General features: G+C 39.4%; 1 protein-coding gene across 13 annotated transcripts in view; it reads right to left on the bottom strand.

Moving 5' to 3' along the window:
• Nucleotides 1-15,293, bottom strand: part of rbm47 (RNA binding motif protein 47) — a 73,893-nt gene that overhangs the window by 37,842 nt on the left and 20,758 nt on the right. The window contains exon 1 of one of the 13 annotated variants that reach the window (XM_088342807.1): nt 13,211-13,737. The exons of the other annotated variants lie outside the window; for them this stretch is intronic. The gene's annotated coding sequence lies outside the window, so the exon portion shown is untranslated. Of the gene's footprint in view, nt 1-13,210; nt 13,738-15,293 lie in introns of those variants that run through there. 13 annotated transcript variants of the gene reach the window in all.

The following is a 15,293-nucleotide window of genomic DNA, read 5'->3' as shown; positions in this document are numbered from 1 at the left end:
CTGGTTTTAAGCCCCCCTGCTTCCAGTCCCTGCCTCCCCCACATGAGTTCATCAGTCTACAAAACCTGGACAAATTATTTATTTTTTTGGGGAGTATTCTTTATTTAGAAAGCCAACTAAAATGGGACAACCAAGTTAAAGATGTCACTGTATGACTTTATTCTCATTCGAGGTACGGACACACTAGCACACAAACACACAGAGAAAAAAATCTGCCAAGCAGACAAAACGGCAGGAATAAAGTCAGCAGTAAAAGAGTGTCGGTAATCAGTATCTCGGTCTGTCGGGTTCTGCAAGTCATCTACAAAAGTAAATAAGTATCGTGTCACGTGTATAAAAGGTCGCGCAGAGCAATGTGACCTGCGGGAGTGACCTGTTTAAGCTAGCTTGAGCCGGACTTTCGAGGAAGCGCTTCCTCCTGCTCGTATGCAAACCAGAGAATTTTTTTTATCCCTTGCAACGAGTCAAATAAGGGTGATTCTCTGATTGTAGCAACATTTCATGCCTGCATCTTTCTCTTAACATGATTTCTTTAAAGTAATTAAATTAGTCACTTTAAGTGTTTGCAATCATTTAACCCTAAATCAAATGTATTTAAAATATTCATTTGTATTTAAGATAACTCTTTTGTGAAACACATGTTCAATTTTATTATGTCTGCAGTGCAATATATTGATCCTCAAGAGGTGTAGGCCATACAATTATACAATCTTTTTTTTCCTTCAACACTTGATTAACAACGCTAAACTTAATTTGGACCAGCTAATTAACCTGACATGTGTGTTTTTGGAATGTGGTAGGAAACTGGAATGCAGGGATGAAACCCACGCAAACACGGGGAGAACATGCAAATTCTGCACAGGAAGGCTGGTAACTCTGCCCTTTACCCCCTATAGTTTGATCCCATGACCTCAGAACTGTGTCGGGGGCGGGCTGACCACTCACCCACCGTGTTGCTATACATTGAGATTATATATATATATGTATATTATATATATGTATGGGCAGCACGGCGCCGCAGTGGTTAGCACGTGTGCGGCACAGTTCTGAGGTCGTGGGAACCTCCTGCGTGGGTTCAAATCCAGCTCCCGGCCTAACTGTGCGGAGTTTGTATGTTCTCCCCGTGCTTGCGTGGGTTTCCTCCGGGCACTCCGGTTTCCTCCCACATTCCAAAAACATGCATTTCAGGTGAAATACCGGTCCAAATTGTCCCTAGGTGTGAATGAGCGAGTGAGTTGTCTGTCCCTCTGTGCCCTGCGATTGGCTGGCAACCAGTTCAGGGTGTCCCCTGCCCACTGCCCGGTGATTGCTGGGATGGGCTCCAGCACCCCCGCGACCCTACTGAGGATAAGCGGTGCAGCTAATGAGATGAGATGAGATGAGATATACTGGACTGTCTCAGAAAATTAGAATATTGTGATAAAGTTCTTTATTTTCTGTAATGCAATTAAAAAAACAAAAATGTCATACATTCTGGATTCATTACACATCAACTGAACTATTTCAAGCCTTTTATTATTTGAATATTGCTGATTTTGGCTTACAGCTGAAAAAAACTCAAAAATCCTATCTCAAAATATTAGAATACTTCCTCAGACCAAGTAAAAAAATAATTTTATAACAGCAAAACTAAATCAAACATTTGAAAATGTCCATTGATGCACTCAGTACTTGGTTGGGAATCCTTTTGCACGGATTACTGCATCAATCCGGCGTGGCATGGAGGCAATCAGCCTGTGGCATTGCTGAGGTGTTATTGATGCCCAGGATGCTTCGCTAGCGGCCTTCAGCTCATTTGCATTTGTAGGTCTGGTGTCTTTCATCTTCTTCTTAACTATACCCCACAAATTCTCGATGGGGTTCAGGTCAGGGGAATTAGCAGGCCAATCAAGGACAGTGATGCCATGGTCAGTGCACAAGTTACTGGTGGTTTTGGCACTGTGGGCAGGTGCCAGATCATGCTGGAAAATGAAATCCTCATCTCCATAGAGCTTTTCAGCAGATGGAAGCATGTAGTGCTCTAATATCTCTTGGTACACAGTTGCATTTACTCTGGACTTGATGAAACACAGTGGACCAACACCAGCAGCTGACATGGCTCCCCAAACCATTGCTGACTGTGGGAACTTCACACTGGATTTCAAGCAACTTGGATTTTGCTCCTCTCCGGCCTTTCTCCAGACTCTAGCGCCTTGACTTCCAAATGAAATGCAAAACTTGCTTTCGTCTGAAAAGAGGACTTTGGACCACTCTGCAACTGTCCAGTGCTTCTTCTCCATAGCCCAAGTCAGACGCTTCTTCCGTTGTCTTGAGTTCAGAAGTGGCTTGACCATGGGAATACGGCTATTGTAGCCCATTTCCCGGACACGTCTGTGAACTGTGGCTTTTGATACCTGGACTCCAGCTTCAGCTCACTGTCTTTGAAGCTCCCCCAAATTCTGGAAGCGGCTCTTCTTCACAATTTTGTTAAGGCTGCGGTCATCTCTCTTGGTTGTGCAGCGTTTCCGGCCACATTTTTCCCTTCCAACAGACTTTTTGTGGATATGCTTTGAAACTGCACTCTGTGAACAGCCTGCTCTTTGAGAAATTTCTTTTTGTGTCTTACCCTCCTGATGGAGGGTATCAATGATGGTCCTCTGGACAGCAGTCAGATCAGCAGTCTTCCCCATACTTGTGATTTAGTTTACTGAACCAAGCTGAGTGTTTTTAAGGCTCAGGAAACCCTCGCAAGGTGTTTCGAGTTAATTAGATGATTCAGGTGATTAGTTGAATAGCCTACTTGTATACTTTTTCATGATATTCTAATATTTTGAGATAGGATTTTTGAGTTTTTTTCAGCTGTAAGCCAAAATCAGCAATATTGAAATAATAAAAGGCTTGAAATAGTTCAGTTGATGTGTAATGAATCCAGAATGTATGACATTTTTGTTTTTTTAATTGCATTACAGAACTTTATCACAATACTCTAATTTTCTGAGACAGTCCAGTATATGCTGAGAGAGAGAGAGAGACAGAGAGAGAGTTTCTTATATATAATATATATATCTCATCTCATCTCATTAGCCGTACCGCTTATCCTCATTAGGGTCGCGGGGGGGGGGCTGGAGCCCGTCCCAGCCATCAATGGGCAGTGGGCAACACGTACAAGGGAGGATTGGCTACACTCATTCTGATCATGTGACGTATAAATGACTTGTTAAACTATGCTTTGCAATTTTTCTATTACTATCTGCAGCACGGGTGTCAAACTCCTTTTAGCTAAAGAGCACATGAAAGAAAAAACTTTCCCACAGGGGCCAGACTAGTAAATAAATGGCATAAAAGCAGAGTTGGGTAGAGTAGCTAAAAATTGTAGTCAGGTAAACAGATTGTTCCTTCAGAGAAATATGAGTCAATGAGAAGTAATAGCAGTCATATGCATTGAAGAAAATAAGTATTTGAACACCCTGCTATTTTGCTATTCCTCCCACTTAGACATCATGTAGGAGGTCTGAAATTTTCATTGTAAGTGCATGTCCACTGTAAGAGAGATAAACCTAAAATAAAAATCCAGAAATCACAATGCATGATCTTTTTACCTTTTTTTGTGTGATACAGCTGCAAATAAGTATTCGAACACCTCTGAATAATGTAAAATTCTTACCCTGAAAGACCTGTTAGTCCGCCCATTAGAAGTCCACCTGCACTCCATGTATCATCCTGAATCAGATGCACCTGTTTGAGGTCAGTAATTGCATAGACACCTATCCACTCCATACAATCAGTAAGACTTTAACTTGTAACATGGTGAAGACCAAAGAGCTGTCCAGATACACCAGAGACAAAATTGTAAACCTCCACAAGGCTAAAAAAGGGCTATGGAGCAATTGCCAAGCGGCTTGGTAAAAAAAAAGGTCAATTGTTGGAGCAATCATTAGAAAATTAAAGAAGCTAAACATGACGGTCAATCTCAATCGTAGTGGAGCCCCATGAAAGATATCGCCTCGTGGAGTCATAATGATCCTAAGAAAGGTGAGGAATCAGCCCGAAACTACACAACAGGAGTTGGTCAATGACCTGAAAAGAGCTGGGACCACCGTTTCCATGGTTACTGTCGGTAATACACTAAAATGAATGAATGAATGAATGAATGAATGAATGAATGAAAACTTTATTTCGAACATAAAAATAAAAACAGGACAAAAACAATGAGTCAACAACGAAATAATGTCACACAACATGTTCGAAAAGGGGTAGTCAGAAGCAGATGCTTATTTTTCCTACCCCTTTATCTTCCCTATTAAATACATTTTATAGATAGCTCCTCTTGTGTCCAATACAACAAAATCTCATGGATATACTTATTACATAGGTCAGATATCAATAATTATAATAGTTACAATAATCACATATTTTATACACTAATCTTCGCAATACCCATCCCTCAACGTCATAATGCGCATAATGTCACTGCGGCACCAGTGATAATATCAATAAAAATAAACACAATACTTATAACAGTTCTGATGTGATAATAGCACAATAACAACAAGTTAGCCATAGTTTGAAGTGCAGTATTTCCAGTCTCCGTCATATCCCATTTTCTTCATCTCTGTATTTCGCCAGTAATGCTTTTTTGTATTTAAATTTAAACACATGGATATTTGGACATTGTTTGATTTCATTTTGCAAATTATTCCAAAGTCTGACTCCACACACAGACACACACATACTTCTCCTGGTGGTTCTCACCTTTGGGATTTTGAATTCACCACAGCCCCTCAAGTTATAATTTCCCTCTTTCCGAGTGAATAATCTTTGTATGTTTTCTGGCACTATGTTTTTGTTGACCTTAAATAACAGTTGTGAAGTGAAAAATTTTATTAAATCATCCAATTTCAATAAATTGGACTGCATGAATAAAATATTGGTATGATCCCGATATCCTACCCTGTGTATGGTTCTTATTGCACGTTTTTGAAGGATAAAAAGGGGCTGTAGTGAACTTTTGTAATTATTGCCCCAGACTTCTGCACCATATGTTAAATATGGCAGAACGAGAGAACAATATAATAAATACAATGCATTATAATGTAAAAGAACTTTGGTTTTATTAATTATTGAAATGCTTTTAGATACCTTTGTTTGTATGTGTCTGATGTGTGTTTTCCAACTTAATTTATTGTCTATTATGACCCCTAAAAACTTAATTTCTGATACAATGTCTATTGTGACACCATCCATTTTTACTTCTAAATCTTGATTTGCCTTACGATTACCAAAGAATATTACTTTGGTTTTATTTAAATTTAAAGATAATTTATTTATATCCATCCATATTTTTAGGTTAATTTTGTTCACGATTAATACAGGTTACCAAATCCATATAGTTATCATTTGAATAGAAAATGTTAGTGTCATCTGCAAATACTACTATTTTCAATAGTTTTGAACATTAAAAATATCGTTAATATATAAATTAAATAGCTTTGGTCCCAGGATAGAACCCTGTGGTACTCCACAACAGATGTCCAAATATTCAGATGAAAACTCTCCCATTTTTACATATTGCTTCCTCCCCGTCAAATAACTTTGAATCCATTTCAAAGCCACTCCCCTGATGCCATATCTTTCCAGTTTTTTTAATAGTATATTATGATTAATGGTATCAAATGCTTTTTTTAAGTCAATAAATACCCCGACTGCGTATCTCTTCTTTTCTATAATGCCATGGTTTGAAATCATGCATGGCACGAAAGCTTCCCCTGCTTAAACTAGTACATGTCAAAGCCCGTCTTAAGTTTGCATATGACCATTTGGATGAAACAGGAGTCATGGGAGAAAGTTTTGTGGTCGGATGAGACCAAAATAAAACTTTTTGGTCATAATTCCACTCAGCGTGTTTGGAGGAAGAAGAATGAACCATACAATCCAAAGAACATTATCCCTACTCTGAAGCATGGGGGTGGGAGCATCACACTTTGGGGGTGTTTTTCTGCAGATGGGACCGGACGAGTGCATTGCAATACAGAGAGGATCACTGGGGCCGTGTATTGTGAGATTCTTGGGAACAACCTTCCTCCATCCGAGCATTGAATACGGGTCGTGGCTGCGTGCTTCCTGACAAAGCACGCAGCCAGGAAAACCAAGTAGTGGCTCTGTAAAAAGCATATCAAGGTTCTAGCATAGCCAGTCTCCAGACCCGAACCCAATCCAAAAATTTTGGAGGGAGCTTAAACTCTGTGTTCCTCAGCGGCAGCCCAGAAACCTAACTGATCTAGAGAATATTTGTGTGGAGGAGTGGGCCAAGATCCCTCCTGCAGTGCATGCAAACCTCGTGAAAGACTACGGGAAACGTTTGACCTCTGTAATAGCAAACAAAGGCGACTGTAAAAAATATTAAAATTCATTTTCTCAGGTGTCCGAATACTTATTTGCAGCTATATCACACAGATAAATAGTTAAAAAGTCATGCATTGTGATTTCTGGATTTCTCTTTTTAGTTGATCTCTCTCACAGTGGACATGCACCTACGATGAAAATTTCAGACCCCTCCATGAATTCTAAATGGGAGAAATAGCAAAACAGAAGGGTGTTCAAATACTTATTTTCTTCACTGTAAATCATTACTTGTTCACTCTTAGTTCTTTGTGAAAACTCTATTCAAGAACTGCATACATGTAGCAACAACTCATTTACTGATTTATTTTAAAAAAAACATTCAATCAGATCACCAAAGTCCATTCAATCAACAATATATTAAATTTAATTCATAAAACAGATTACAATAATCAAAGTGAATTAAAGTACTTTAATAAACAATAAAATAATAATTGTATAAATCAAAGAAATAAAAAAGCATAGGTAACACATTTAAAGCCTTAGTAGTTTAACAGGCTCTGCAGGCAAAACAACAAACTAGCCCAGCGCTCAGCAACCCAAATTGTTGAAAGAGCCATATTGGACCACAAAAAAAAAGAAATAGTCAGGAGCCACAACAAACTAAAAGCCTTAGGCAGAAGGTCCCCGGTTCGAGATCGGGTGGAAACATATGTTGGCCTGGAGAGAGATGGGTACCACCAGACTGTACTTGCCCAAGACACGGCACAGGAAATGGTGCCCCTAAGAACATAGTGGTTAAGGGATCAAACCAACCAACCAACCAACCAACCAACCAACCAACCAACCAACCAACCAACCAACCAACCAACCAACCAACCAACCAACCAACCAACCAACCAACCAACCCTATAAGCCTTTTAATGAGCGCAACACATGTTGTATGTATCTATATTAGTCTACCATCAAAATGACCAAGTTGGATGCAGCACATCCTAAGGAGAATGACGTGACTACTCTGTTGTATACCGCCTCAAGTTTAACTTCGTTATTGTATTAAAGAATTACTGATTATTTTTTTTTAGATAAAATAAAAGAAATGCCAATTTTTGAAGTCATTTTTATTATGACGGTTGGGAAAAATCAAACGTGTATAACCTGGGCAACAAAAAGAGTGCAAAAAATGCAGCATGCATTTTTAAAAATAAAATAGTAACCCTTTGATAAGGTAAACTAAATAAACTACAGTTTAAGTTTGATTTCTGTGCAGTTATTTTTCTACTTTTACTTTTGGCAGATCGCATACGCGCACAGCCGTTTGCTATCTGCGTGGCTCTTTAACAGGGGCGGGGCTTTTGCCCTCAGAGCCCAGCTTTCAGTGAGAGCCTCTCAGAACAAGAAAACAAGCGAAGGAGGAATGCGTGTACTTACTTAAGTAACGGCTTCAATGTAGAATAATGTAGTACATTAAGTAAAAGTACAGCTTCTTCTTGACAAAGCTACACAAGTAAAAGTAAAAATTATATGATTTAACAATACTCCAAGAAGTGCAAAATGTCCCAAAACTTACTCAAGTAAACGTAACTTGTTACTACCCACCTCTGCCCTTTACCCCCCATAGTTGGAGAGCCCCTCAGAAGAATTCCAGATCAGACAGAGTGTACGCGACTGCCCGCTTGACAGCAAAGGGATGATTCCAGCTCATTTACCTCAAGAACCCCCATGCCTCTTCGAATGGCTCAAAAACCCAGCGATGAAACCCTTTAATTCCAAACAGTATTAGGATTGTGTGACTGAGCCAGATTCAGACCTTAATAAAAGATACCAAGATAAAGTGATGATCTCGGCTGCGAAATCAACAAACTTTCCTCAAAATATCAATATGAGCAGCTTTTTTGTTGTGGCTTGAGCCAAAAAGGAGCTTTGGCTTTTTGGCCTGATGCATTCCTGGAATTAATTGGTTGACGACAGGTTGCAGACCATTATTATAGACGAGGGCGACTACAGAAAAAAAAGCGAATTGACCGATGGCTAAGCCCCGCCTTCAAACGCAACGAGCCAAACACAGTGCGCACAGCCAACTCAATAGAGTCGGACAACCTCAGATGGCACATCTATTAAGGTTCATTGCAATTTATCAGTTTTTGTTCGTTTTTTTGTGGGGTTTTTCTAACATTTTAAACTTTAAAATGGTTAAATGGTGTGCATTTGGTACATGCAAAACTGATACAAAGTATCTTTAGAGGCTCGGTGATGGGGGGTAATTTTAAGCCTTTTCCTAAATCAAAACAAGTGTCTGCTTTGGATAAAGTTAACTTTGTTTTTTGTCTTTTTAATTGTTTCAGTTCAATTCCTGTATTTTCTCTTGTTCGAAATAAAGTTATGCATCGACCACAGCACCAACTGAACGTAGGTAAACTTAATAAGGATGTCTGCATTTGTTCTAAGTTAGTCGACACAGTTTTTGAAGCAACGTATTGTCACTTCGCTGAAGAGAAATATAAAGGTATTTATAACATTAACATAACGTTAGCTCTTGGCTGCATTATACATCATGTTTGTTTACTGGGAGTTCACTGGCCTGTTATATGCTATGGGTAATCATACGTGATTGTTAGCTGTTGTCCAAAGGGCTCGAGTCAATGTTGAATTTCACAAAAAAATCGGATTTTACAGTGTGAACCTAGCTTGTACGTTAACCTTTGGAGCTTAGTTTCTTTAACTTACCTGTAAAAGCCTGAGATAACAAATGTTGTCAATGCTACGCAGTTTGTCCTTGGAAAATATGTAGCTTAGATTTAGACTAGCTGAAGCTTTTTACCAAAATTCTTAGCAATGAAATCATGAAAATAACCCTCCAAAGCATAATTCAGGCCCCGTTTGGTGACTTTGACGTGATATGTAGATCAAATCCATGCGGCCCAAGTCCAGCTCCTTTTAAAGGGGCAGCATCAGTATCAAGTTCCTAGGGGTGCACATTACAAACAAACTCACCTGGTCCGTGAACACTGCATCACTGGTTAAGAGGGCACAGCAGCGCCTGTACTTCCTGCGGAGGACGAGGAGAGCCCACCTGCCCCCACCCTCCCTCATTACATTCTACAGGGGCACCATAGAGAGTATCCTGACCAGCTGTATCTCTGTGTGGTGTGGAGGCTGCAGCGCTACCGACTGGGGTAGTGTGAGGAGCATAACGAGGACAGCAGAGAAAATAATCGGGACTACACTTCCCTCCATTCAGGACATTGGCCAGAAGCACTGCCTATCCCATGCTAAAAACATTACCGGGGACCCCTCTCACCCCCATCATGGACTGTTCACTCTGCTAGCCTCTGGGAAGAGGTACGGCAGTGTGCGGTGCAGGACCACCAGGCTCCGCAATAGTCTAGTCCCCCTGGCCATTAGACTGTTAAATGGTCAATCTAACATATAGTTAACTTAAATCTAAACGGCTGCTAATCTGACTTTTTGCACTACTGGCAGTTTTTTTTATAGCTTGCCACTCCTTGCACATTGCTCTCTGCACTATTGTAATTACAGCGTTATTGTTACAGTGTTAATGTTACTGTGTACCTGACTTGTTAACCTGACTGCCCATTTTGCACATCTGGTTAGCTACTCTTCTTGCACTATCGGCACTATGGTAAAATACTATACGTAGCCAAAATACAATACAACATTATTTATATCTGTACATTCAAGGAAACTGTGGGGGTCAGATGCATCGACATTTCGTTCTGTATACACGTGTACTAGAATGACAATAAAGTAGATCTGAATCTGAATCTGAATCTGAATCACATGGCAAGCAGGTGGCTGTTTTGGTGTGTGTTCAAAGCTCAAAGGTAAAAGAAAAAAGAACTGCACATAAATCAAACATAAACTTGATTAGAGCAATTTTATTTTCATTACCTTTTCAAAAAGTAGCTCAAGTAAGTTTGACATCCAGCCTATAGGCACTGACAAAACAAAGCGGTGAAAGTCCACAGATTATACGCTGACCAACCAGGAAACCAGGTGATTGCATTGTTTTTTACAGATTTCCACCCTTAACACACACACACACACACACACACACACACACACACACACACACACACACACACACACACACACACACACACACACACACACACACACACACACACACACACACACACACACACAATGTACAATGTATATTATATAACCATGCCACTCCACTGGTTCCTTTGTAAAGGTCATAACGATATGCAGTCCGATTCATCGTTTGGGTGTTCCACATTCCTTTTTCACCGACTGGCTCGCAAAACAAACAATTCTGGTCAATAATATTCCAATCAATGCTTTTTGACATACTGAAAGCTAAATTTCGAAGCATCTCACTACAATGTAATCTGGGGGTAACTAACCTTTTTTGTTACTGAGCAGCCATAGCTGACTCCCTATTGGTGTGTGAGTGTGTGAATGGGTAAGTGTGAAGCACATTGTAAAGTGCTTTGAGAGGTTTTCATTGACTTGAAAAGCGCCATATAAATGCAGACCATTTACCATTTACCATATATATATATATATATATATATATATATATATATATGGGGCAGCACGGCAGCGCAGTGGTTAGCGCATGTGCGGCACAGTTCAAGTCATGGGAACCTCCTGCGTGTGTTCAAATCCAGCTCCAGACTTCCTGTGCGGAATTTGTATGTTCTCCCCGTGCTTGCGTGGGTTTCCTCCGGGCACTCCGGTTTCCTCCCACATTCCAAAAACATGCATTTCAGGTGAATTGGCCAGTCCAAATTGTCCCTAGGTGTGAATGAGCGAGTGAGTTGTCTGTCCCTGTGTGCCCTGCGATTGGCTGGCAACCAGTTCAGGGTGTCCCCTGCCCATATATATATATATATATATATATATATATATATATATATATATATATATATATATATATATATATATATATATATATATATATATAGAAAATGACTAGAAAATCTCAATCACCATGCCTGGCTGAGCTTTTTTTCAGAGGTCAACAGGCACCCCTACAGCCCTTAGGACACACCTGCACTAAACCATCTGCCTCGTATGAAGACACTGTTAAAGGCTTATTTTAAAGAGATTTATTTTAAAGAATAGATCATGTATTTAAAGCCCAACTGTGTAATAGTTGACCACTAGATGGCACTGTGAACAAAACCATTTCCACAAGACGCAGCAAGACTGCAGAGAAACATGGCGGCAATCTAAGAAGGAATTGCACTATGTAGAAGAAATACAAATTTCTTAACCTATAATAAATACAAAATTACTTTGGTATGATAGGTTATGTATTTTTGCCTAGTTGGCAGGGGACAGCCTGAACTGGTTGCCATACAGTCGCAGGGCACACAGAGACATACAACAACTCAACTCAACAGTTTCGACCAGCCAATTAGCCTGACATGCATGTTTTTGGAATGTGGGAGGAAACTCGAGTGCCTGGAGAAAACCCACGCAAGTACGGGTAGAACATGCAAACTCAGCACAGGAAGGCTGGTAGCTGGATTCGACCTCAAAACACACTAACCACTCATCCACCGTGCCGCTATATATAGTTAGAATTTTATTATATATAAGAAGCTATATTTCTTCAATGCAACCACAATGTTTATCACTTGAATAAGTATACATATCATAATATTAATATATTTAACATTAGTGGTTACATTTAAAAGTTTTATCAGGCCCTTTTGCAGACAGCCATGGTGCTAATGTGACCCTCGATTAATATTAATTTGACACTGGGATGTTACGTGGAGTGTGAGCAGGCGTGTGTAGTGCCCACTAACGGACACGCTCTGCCCACCCAAAGAAAAGTGGATGTACTATTGTCGGCAGCCTGAGCAGGGCATATGCTCTCCCATTTGTATAATAGTAGTATATAATAATAGCAGTCAAATAAGCTTGTAATGATGGGAATTCTATCTAATTTGAGAGGCCCCTCTTTCGGCTCGGTATCCTAAAAGGAGACAGCCCTTTCAGCTCCCAAACGGGTCCTCGGGTTGTTTTAGTTGTTTCAATCCATATATTACACCTTATTATGTAGCATTACGCACAAAATGACTTTAGAGGACAAAAAAGGCTAAAAGAAATTTTAAAAGACAACAGTAAGAAAGCAAACAACAGAAGAACAAAAATAGAATAGAAAAACAGAGAAAGCAAGAACAAAACACAATAAAGGAAGAAAAAAAACAAGGAACAGAACTAAAAAGCTAGTGAAAAAAACAAAATAAGAAAAAAGGAAATTAAAAAGAAGAAAGACACAGGAAAAAAAGAGAGAAAAGAAAAGAAAACACGAAAAAAGAAAGGGTTCCTTTGATCAGTATATTGGTTAGTTGGTTGGTAGGTGATTGGATCCCTTAACCACTAGTGTCAGTATATTGCCAACAATAATGTCATATTACACACGAAAAATGCATATGTTTTTAAAAAAAATCTATACTGTACTGGAAACATCAATTAAGATATAATAATAATAATAATAATAATAAAAAGATAAAAGACGAAACAATTTTAACGCTTTATATAGTCAACAAATTTAGTGTCAACGACACAGAATCCATGGGGGAAAAAAGCATAAATTGACCAATCACCAGATGAAAAAAACATCCCCCCCATGCATTTGATATGCCCCCATGAGACGCATGTCTATGTGACGCCACTGGTTTGACACAAATGTCCTAGAAAATCACAATGACTTTTCACCAATGAGCTTTTTATAGAAGCGGTCCTTGGGATACTCAGGTGTTCTTAGGGATCCTCAGGGCAACCCTGCTGTAAGATTACGAAGAAAAATAATGCTATTTTTCAGTTAGCCGGGGTGTTAATATCTTTTAGACGGTAAAATCGAAGGTGAAAGTTAGAGTAGACTGACCTGGGGGAATGGGGGTGCACACTGAAGGATGCAGATATCAACTGGAGGTCAAATGCTTTCGTCGCTTGATTCTTTCTGATTTTTTATTTAAGTCGTCAGAGAAACTGCCCGCTTGCTTCTATTCTGGTGAGTGTGGAGGTTAAGCGAAGTTGCTTTAGTGTTTAGTCATTCTCGATGGGCAGGAAAGAGAGGTGGGGCCACACAAGGCAGGTAACCCCCCTGCCCCCACAACACCACCTTTTTTCTTCTCTTTCTCGGTTGATAAGGAATAAGACAAAATGGAGGGCAGACCAGAAAAAAGAAGAAGGGTGTGATAAGAAATGATGAGTGGAAGCAATAAGGGTAAAGCTTGTCAGGGAGAGTGTGGATGTGTTTACGGCCCTGCCTCCCCACATGACCCCTGAATGGTAAATGGTCTGCTTTTATATAGCATTTTTCAAGTCACTGAAGACCTCCCAAAGCGCTTTACAATGTGATTAGCACTCACCCATTCACACATCAATGACAACAAAGACAATTTAAGTCAATTATTACCCCATAACAAGGAAAAATACAAACATTAATACATGAGGCATTCAGCTAAGGTTGCCAGATATAAGGGCAGTTGACGTAAATCAAGATTTGGCATAATCCGGTTCAGTTGAAGTTTATCATTATCTGTTTAAAATAACATTGAATATATCCCAATTGCCTTACAAAAATCGTGAGATGCAGTGTCACTGCTGTGTGTTTATGTTTTGTGTATGCGTGCCATGTACCAAAAAGTTGCCTTAGAAATCTACCAGTTAATGCAGTGTACAGTAGATGAATTATTTTATAATCAATCTGTACTGAATTGCGCAATTACATTTACAGGCAGTACGCTTAATTAAAACAAACAGGTTTTCTTTATTCTGAGGGCTGAAATAATCTAGAAAATCCAGATAGAATCTCTCATAAGGCAGCTGAGCTTCTCGCATAACTGTTCTGAAAATAGCTAATCATTGTTGGGTCATTGTGATGTTTCTAGTAAAATTATTTTCTTTTTTGTGGTTGACTGAGTCCATATAACCTTACTCCCATTAATTGACCCGGCAATAACACAGAAATAGCAAAAGTTATTTTAGAAATGCTTATCAAACTGGGTTCCCTATGCAATAATTAAGGAAACTATTGCAAGGGAATGATCAAGTCAAAAAGATAATAAGGGTGTTGTTTGGACTTTTTTTAATGCAATCAACTATTTACAAAGGTATCACTGCTGACGTGGACCAAAACCAGGGGTTAATGTGGAAATGTCACTTCGGCAACCCCCACACACACACAAACACACACACACACACACACACACATACACACACACACACACACACACACACACACACACACACACACACACACATCGTGCACCCTGTCGATGTAATAGTGGTGTAAACTCTGCTTTAACTCTCAATTAAAGCTTTATTTTAGACTGCTCAAAGGTGGGGTGCATAGTTTTAGGTTTTCTTCGAAAGTTTTAATTTGAATATTTTCTGTATCAAGTATGCTTTAATAAATCCCAATTGAGCTCAAAGAGTCTTTGTATATTTTTTTTACCGCGCCTATTTGATTTTAGCTTACTTTTTTCATTGGCATTCCGGCTACAAAGCGCACTAGGCTAGACTAACAGAGGCAGGTGGGGGGGGGTTTTGAATACTTACTGCACGTGCGTGCTAGTTGTTTTTTGTAATTGTAGGATGAAAATGGTAAAAGTAAGAAAAGGAATGTTTCAAATACAGTTGGAATTATTTCAGCCAGAAGATGGCATCAGTAGGTAGAATATTTTTGAACTTATGGACACCAACTTTAACTATTGGAAATAGGGTTAAATAAATTCAGTCAACAAGTCAAAATCAATTTACTAGATAATCACGATGACGCAGCACTGGTAAACTATTTTCAGAATAGATCCCGGGGCACTTCTGCTGTCCTTAGGGGGAACCCTATTGTCCGACCGCACCACGTTGGAGACCCCTGCTCTAAAGGAAGAGGAAGTACTTCTAAGTTTTAACTCAAGTGTTGAACTAACCTCAAAATCTTTTTGTTAGTTAAGCAACTAAGATAA

Source organism: Urocampus carinirostris, chromosome 8 (genome assembly GCF_059441175.1).
Source record: "Urocampus carinirostris isolate Australia breed hairy pipefish chromosome 8, RoL_Ucar_1.0, whole genome shotgun sequence".
NCBI classification, from domain to species: domain Eukaryota; kingdom Metazoa; phylum Chordata; class Actinopteri; order Syngnathiformes; family Syngnathidae; genus Urocampus; species Urocampus carinirostris.
Note: the sequence above shows the minus strand (reverse complement) of the source record. Positions and strands in the feature narration are given on the sequence as shown.